Below are 8,455 nucleotides of genomic sequence, written 5' to 3' on the forward strand. Positions count from 1 at the left end.
GGTAGGATTAGATTGTGAGCTCCTCTGAGGACAGTCAGTGACATGACTATGTACTCTGTAATGTGCTGCAGAAGAGGTCAGTGCTATATAAATACATAATAATAATATGGTAGGACATTAGACTATGACTATGGTAGGATTAGCTTGTGAGCTCCTCTGAGGATAGTCAGTGACATGACTATGTACTCTGTACAGTGCTGCAGAAGATGTCAGTGCTATATAAATACATAATAATAATATGGTAGGACATTAGACTATGACTATGGGAGTATCAGATTGTGAGTTCCTCTGGGGACGGTCAGTGACATGACTGTGTACTCTGTACAGTGCTGCAGAAGATGTCAGTGCTGTATAAATACATAATAATATGGTAGGACATTAGACTATGACTATGGTAGGGATTAGATTGTGAACTCCTCTGAGGACAGTTAGTGACATGACTATGTACTCTGTAATGTGCTGCAGGAGATGTCAGTGCTATATAAATGCATAATAATAATATGGTAGGACATTAGACTATGACTATGGTAGGATTAGAGTGTGAGCTCCTCTGAGGACAGTCAGTGACATGACTATGTGCTCTGTACAGTGCTGCAGAAGATGTCAGAGCTATATAAATACATAATAATATGGTAGGACATTACACTATAACTATGGTAGGATTAGAGTGTGAGCTCCTCTGAGGACAGTCAGTGACATGACTATGTACTCTGTAATGTGCTGCAGGTGATGTCAGTGCTATATAAATACATAATAATAATATGGTAGGACATTAGACTATGACTATGGTAGGGTTAGATTGTGAGCTTCTCTGAGGACAGTTAGTGACATGACTATGTACTCTGTAATGTGCTGCAGGAGATGTCAGTGCTATATAAATACATAATAATAATATGGTAGGACATTAGACTATGATAGGGTTAGATTGTGAGCTTCTCTGAGGACAGTTAGTGACATGACTATGTACTCTGTAATGTGCTGCAGGAGATGTCAGTGCTATATAAATACATAATAATAATATGGTAGGACATTAGACTATGACTATGGTAGGATTAGAGTGTGAGCTCCTCTGAGGACAGTCAGTGACATGACTATGTACTCTGTAATGTGCTGCAGGAGATGTCAGTGCTATATAAATACATAATAAAATGGTAGGACATTAGGCTATGACTATGGTAGGATTAGATTGTGAGCTCCTCTGAGGACAGTCAGTGACATGACTATGTACTCTGTAATGTGCTGCAGAAGATGTCAGTGCTATATAAATACATAATAATATGGTAGGACATTAGGCTATGACTATGGTAGGATTAGAGTGTGAGCTCCTCTGAGGACAGTCAGTGACATGACTATGTACTCTGTAATGTGCTGCAGAAGATGTCAGTGCTATATAAATACATAATAATAATATGGTAGGACATTACACTATGACTATGGCAGGATTAGATTGTGAGCTCCTCTGAGGACAGTCAGTGACATGACTATGTACTCTGTAAAGTGCTGCAGAAGATATCAGCATGAGGTATTCAGTTTTATAGATAATTTATTTAGAAATTCCCATTTTCTTTACATATTTCTATCAGATAAAATAAGATGTGTATTTCTCCATATGGATTGATGTGATGATAAGATATTTCTCCATAGTGATTGATGTGATGATAAGATATTTCTCCATAGTGATTGATGTGGTGATGTGTATTTCTCCATATGGAGTGATGTGATGATAAGATGTGTATTTCTCCATAGTGATTGATGTGGTGACATACAGCTGAGGGTTGTATGGTGTGGGGCCGTCTTTATTGTTGTTGCTGTGGAAACATTTTGGGATAGCTGGTGCCCTGTCAGTGCCTCTCCTTTGTACCCCCCCCTTCCTCCATATGAACCCCCCTTTGTCAGGTTCCCTCCTCCTCTCTCTCCACTTCTTGTTCTTCTTCTGGACTTTACTTTTCCTCACTTCACATCCGGGTTTTTTTCCCTAGGCAATGGGAGCCGCAGCACACCCCGTTCCTTAGGCAAAGTGAAATAAATTCGCCGCACCGACACGACAAGTAGTGCGCCGCTTCCTCCGCGCTCTCCCGGCCCCCCTCCGGCTCTGACCGCCTCCTAAGCCTCACCGATCGGGGGTTCTCGGGGGCGGGGAAGCGGCCGGATAACTTGGCGGAGCGATTTGAGGGACGCGGCCGGTGTTCAGCGTGTCCCATTACCTCCTCACCCCCCCCTCCCCTCTCCCTTTGCTCGCCGGCCGCTCGGGCCCTCTTTCATGCCGACGTCACGCGCGCGCCCGCGGATGTAGTGACAGAGTGAGAGTGCGCGCGCGCTCTCCTCCCCTCCGCCTGTCAGCGCGCGGGGGGGAGCCTGGCGGGAGCGCGCTCTCTCCTCCCCTCGGCCTGTCAGCGCGCGGGTGAGCCGGCGGGGGCGCGCTCTCTCCCCCTCATAGCGCTGCCCGTGCGGGAGCGCGCCTGGGTAGCGGACGGGAGGCGGCGGGAGCGCGCTCGGCTGAGTGAGGAGAGCGCGGCGGAGGGATTCGGCTCCCGGTGCGCTGCGGCTCGGGGAGGGAGAGAGTTCTTCTTTTGCCGTCACTTTTCTCTTGATTTCTTTCTTTGCCCCCCCGTGGCCCGGCCGGGGGCGGATTGGCGTCCCGAGGAGAGGCGGGGCCAGAGAGAGTGCCTGAGGGGGGAGGCCGGGGGAGATGTGGCGGTGACGGGGCTGCGCGCCCCCCCGGGCTGAAGAGGAGCGGAGAGGAGACCCCCCGGAGAGGGGCAGCAGCAGCAGGTGTGGCGGGGGGGCCGGGGAGAGGGGGAGGGGGTGCTGGAAGTTACACTGACTGCTGGAGAGAGGGGGGCGGGGGGAGGAGGAGAGGGGGGGGGAGGGACACAGGCCGGAGACCAGCAACTACTAACCCCACTACTACTCTGTGTGTCCCCCTCACTGCCACTGTACTGTGTGTGTGACACAAATCCTCTATGTACTGTGCTGTGTGTGACTACTGTCCTCTATACTGTCACACACACAACCTGCTTCACTGTATACTCTAATCCTCTATATACTGTACTGTGTGTGTGAGCTGTGATTGTGTGTGACACAAGTACTCTCTGTACTATACTGTGTGTGTGTTGTGTGTGACACAAATCCTTTATATACTATTATTATTATTATTTAGTATTTATATAGCGCCAACATATTACGCAGCGCTGTACAGTGTGTGTATGTATGTATATATATATATATATATATATATATATATATATATATATATATGTATATGTGTGTGTTTGTGACAACAATCAGGGCTGTGGAGTTGGAGTCAGTCGGGGCAATTTTGGGCACCTGGAGTTGGAGTCGTGGTTTCGTAAACTGAGGAGTCGGATGATTATTGTACAAAATCCACAGCCCTCTTAAGTATTAGATTAAGGAGTCGGAGTCGTAGTTTCATAAACTGAGGAGTCGGAGTTGGAAGATTTTTGTACTGACTTCACAGCCCTGACAACAATCACACACAACCTGCTTCACTGTATACTATAATCCTCTATATATTGTACTGTGTGTGAGCTGTGATTGTGTGTGACAGAAGTACTCTATATACTATACTATACTATGTGTATCAACACCTGCCCTACTGTACTGTCTGTGTGTGTCAACTATACTGTATGCACTATGTGTGTGACAACCACCCTCTCTGTATTAATTCCAGCACTCTGCACAGATTGTGTGACAAATCCTCTATTCTGCACTTTGTGTGTGAGCTCTGATCGTGTGTGACACAAAACCTCTGTATAGTGTGTGTGACACCAACCTATATATACTATACTATCTGTGTGTGACAACAAAACTCTATACTATGTGTATGACAATTCCAGCACTCTGCACTTATTGTGTGACAAATCATTTACTCTTCACTTTGTGTGTATGAGCTGTGATAGTGTGTGACACAAAACCTCTATACTATACTTTGTGTGAGTCAACAATCCTCCTATATGGCACTGTGTGTCTGCTATACTATGTATCTTAGCTCTGTGTGTGAAACAAAACCTCAATACTATGTGTGTGAGTAAACAATGCTCTATATTGCGCTGTGTGTCTGTGATATACTATGTATATGAGTTCTAACTGTGTGAAACACAAAACTTCCATACTATAGTGTGCGACTTTTGTGAGTCAAGCCCATAGTATATAGAGTGGAGGATCACACTCACACACACTCACACACTCACACACTCACACACTCACACACTCACACACACTCTCTCACACTCCCCGCTTCACTTTGTGTACTTGAGTCTCTGTACTGTCTGTGAGAAGTGTGTACTTGTGAGACACAAACCCTCTCTATATTATACTGTGTGTATGAGAATCTGTACTGACTGTGTGAGCTGTGATTGTGTGTGTGTATATGTATGTATGTATGTGTCACAAAATCTCCACACTGTGTATGACAATTCCTGCACTCTGCACTGATTGTGCAAAAAATCCTGTACTCTATACTATGCATATGATAAATTCACAACTTTACACCGATTGTGACAAATTTTACACTTGACACTGATTGTGTGACAAACGTCCCCTACTATGTGTATGACAAATCCAGCACTGATTGTGTGACAAATGGCCGATCTACACATGTATGACATCCAGTACTCTGCAGTGATTGTGTGTGACACAAATCCTCCACTCTACAGTTTGTGTGCAGGAGACTCTGTACTGTGTACTGACTGTAGGAGTTGTGATTGTGTGTGACACAAATCCTCCACTCTACAGTTTGTGTGCAGGAGACTCTGTACTGTGTACTGACTGTCGGAGTTGTGATTGTGTGAGTGTGTGTGTGTGTGTGACACAAATCCTCCACTCTATATACTATGGGCTTGATTCACAAAAGAGTGCTAACTGATAGCACGTCCGTTTTCGTGCGAAATAACGTTTTCGTGCGCAAATGTGATTTTTCGCATGCAACCGATATCGTTTGTGTGAAAATTCACGTTCGTACGTGAAAAAGTTATCGTTTTGCGCAAAACATTGTGATCGCGTGCAATGCGAAAATTCGCGCTACAACGGCCGTGCTATCAGTTAGCACTCTTTTGTGAATCAAGCCCTATGTGTATGACAAATCCACTGTGTGACAGAAACTCCGCTCTACACTGATTGTGTGACAAACTCTGTACTGTGTGTGACAAAACTTCTCTATACAATGTGTGTATGTCAAATCCAGCGCTATACACGGATTGTGTGACAAATCCTCAACGCTATACTATATGGATGACTAATCCAGAACGTTACACCGATTGTGTGACAAACTTCCACTGTATACTATATGTATGTCCAAATCCAGCACTCAACACTGTGTGACAAATCTTTCACTTTACTCTGTATGATACTCCTATCTATAGTGTGTAACAAATACTGACACACGGATGGTGTATTCCATTTTTGTTTACATATCGTCTACATCGCTTCGATAGCACTGTTTAGAGTACAAAACAAACTATAGTAGAGGGCATAGACACAAGAGTAGTTGAACACATAATACGATTGGGACATCCAGCAACACAATTACACATAGTTCACACCTCACCAATACTGGTACATATTCAGTTTGATAAAGTACAACAGAAACAGGAAACACAATCGGGGAAGGACCCTTGCCTTAGGAGCTTACCACCATCTAGAAAAAAGAATCTAGTACAGTAAAATTTCATTCTAGTAAACTGACAAAGTAAACCTCTGGCTAGAGTAAACTGGGGTCCTGACATGTATAAATATATAATATAACTAATTCTGATACGGTAAACTTCTAATATAGGAAACTACTTGATCAGGTCCCTTGACGTTTATTATAAGGGGATTTTGCTGAAGTAAACATTGAGATTTGTACACTGTGTGTGGAACAGGCCACTGTACACGTTTTTTTTTCCTGAGTGAACTTGGACAGATGTCTTTCAATTAAACTGTGTAACCTATGATTGTGCGACCCTTCTGATCTCTATACACAAATGTGTGACACAAGCAACACACAGCACTGTATACTAGGTTACACTATTGATATTGTATTGTGGACTCCTCTATACCTACTAAGGCCATGTGATTTGAAAAGCTTTTGCTAGTGTAATGCTATGGGGAATTAAAAAACAAAAAAAATCACAACCCTCTTAAGGGGCCGATACACCTAACGATTTTCCCGCCGATGTACAGCAGATTCGATTACTGTGATCGAATCTGCTGTGAAATCGTTGCGCAAACGCTGACAGAACGATCGATTTCCATCCGAAATCAATCGTTCCCGTCGATCTGTCCGTGCGGAAGATTTTGTCGATTGCCGGCTGATCAGGAGTGCGTCGATAGCGGCGTTCGAATGCCCGATGACCGACGCAATACATTACCTGCTCTGCCGGCGCGAGTCTCCGCTGTCTTCTTTTCCGCGCTGGGCTCAGAGTCCGGCAGGCTTCACTGAACTTCCTGTCCCGGCGGGAAGTTTAAACAGTAGAGCGCCCTCCACTGTTTAAACTTCCCCCGGCCAGGAAGTTCAGTGAAGCCTGCCGGACTCGGAGCCCAGCGCGGAGAAGAAGACAGCGGATACCAAGGGACTCAAGCCGGCTGGATCAGGTAATGTATGCGGGAGGGGGGGGGTTTGCAGCGGCAGCTTCACAGATTGCGATCGGTTTCACGCTGAAATCGATTCACAATCTGTTTGCAGTAAAGGCAGCCATACGATCCCTCTCTGATCAGATTCCATCAGAGAGGGATCTATCTGTTGGTCGATCTGATGGCAAATCGACCAGTGTATGACCACCTTAATGGTGTACTGTGGGACAATGCTGAGTTTTATATACCAAAACTATATCCTGTGTTTATGTGGCACTGACTGTGACCTCAAATTGTGTGTGACAAAACCACAACACTACACTGTGGGACAAAGTTATAAGAACCAGTGCCAAGATAAATGGTTCAGGTGTATTCTGTTTTTTTTTGGTCCACTTTTGATACATTTGCATTTTATGAGTTCTGTACACTGTTTCTGGCTGCACTGACTGTGCTCTGATTACGTGTGACAAAGCCACTGCCATTTACATGACACCTCTATATACTCGCTGCACCCTCTACAGCACGAAGTGTTGTGATTGGCCGAATAGTGTGGGAAACCTAGCAGTTCAGGAGGGTGCTGTCCACCCAATCATGTTAGCTGAATTTCCTATCTGGTTTCCTGCTGGGTCCCCTGAAGTAGGCTAGCTCCAATCTCTTTACAGTCGGAATCTGAGCCAAGAGGAGTCTATTCTGTCCACATGCAGCACATCTAATCTCAATAGATTAAAGTAAATGGGAACCTTGGGGTAAAAAAAGCCAGATACATACCTATGGAGAGGGAAGGTTCTGGGTTCTAATGAACCCTCCCGCTCCTCTCCCGGAGCCCTCGGTGCAACGCTGCCCCCGGAGCAGTATTTTACTAATTTGGTCAAATACTGCTCGCTCTCGTGGCGATGGGGACTTAGGAAAGTCTTTGGGACCCCGAATGCTCCCAAAGATGGTCCACTCTATACTGCGCACGCGCAAGCATCCTCTCGCACACTCACAGTATGTAGCCGCCTTTCTTCTGGAGGACTCGGCTCCCTTTTGAAGTCCCCTGCTTCGGGGGATTTGAACAGGGGGAGCCAGCGCTGCAACAAGGGCACCGGGAGAGGAGCCGGAGGGCTTTATACGACCCAGAGCCTTCCCACTCCTTAGGTAAGTGTGTAGTTTCTTTTTTTTAAAACAAATTCCATTAGCTTTAAAGAGGAACTTCAGCCTAAACAAACATACATGTCATTAAGTTACATTAGTTATGTTAATTAAAATAGATAGGTAATATAATCTCTTACCCACCCTGTTTTAAAAGAACAGGCAAATGTTTGTGATTTCAGGAGGAGAGCCATCTTTTTGGTTGAAAGCTGGTGACTGAGCATGAGGCACAGTTCCAACTGTCCTGTGTCCTGATCACCCCTCCCAGCTGCGCTCGCTAGGCAACAATAACAACAACATCAGAAATCCCATCATGCTTTGCACAGCATCAGGGGAAAAATTCCTGGGCAGTTGTCTTTGATGGGGCGGAGCTTAGCTTCTGTGCAGCTAAAAATTAGGCTTGGGTATGAAAAACAAAGTTCTGATGATGTGAAACTGTTAAACGCCAAGCCTTTTCAGTGCTGCTGAATAGATTTTTAGTCTGGAGGTTCACTTTAAGCAACTGGAAATCTATGGGCCATAGTGTTGCACTACACCAAGCAGTGCAATACTGTTTTTCTATTTTCAGTGGAGTGGCTACTACACCTGCCCCACTCCCAGTAAATCTAGATTTTCTGTCCTGTCCAATCGATATTTCTAAACAATCTTAGGCCGGAATCGATCAGAAGTCAAACGATCAGACATGTTAGTGCAATAGATTCCTGGCAGCTATGATCAGGGTGGACAAATCTGCTATGAATCAAAAGGGAAA

At 45.1% G+C, this 8,455-nt stretch overlaps 1 protein-coding gene across 1 annotated transcript in view; it reads left to right on the forward strand.

Annotated features, from left to right (window-relative positions):
- Positions 1-2,510: 2,510 nt before the first annotated feature.
- PHF21A (PHD finger protein 21A) overlaps positions 2,511-8,455 on the forward strand; it is a 253,630-nt gene continuing 247,685 nt past the window's right edge. The window contains exon 1 of the mRNA XM_068260848.1: positions 2,511-2,772. The gene's annotated coding sequence lies outside the window, so the exon portion shown is untranslated. The remainder of the gene's footprint in view (positions 2,773-8,455) is intronic.

This window comes from Hyperolius riggenbachi, chromosome 11 (assembly GCF_040937935.1).
Source record: "Hyperolius riggenbachi isolate aHypRig1 chromosome 11, aHypRig1.pri, whole genome shotgun sequence".
NCBI classification, from domain to species: Eukaryota; Metazoa; Chordata; class Amphibia; order Anura; family Hyperoliidae; genus Hyperolius; species Hyperolius riggenbachi.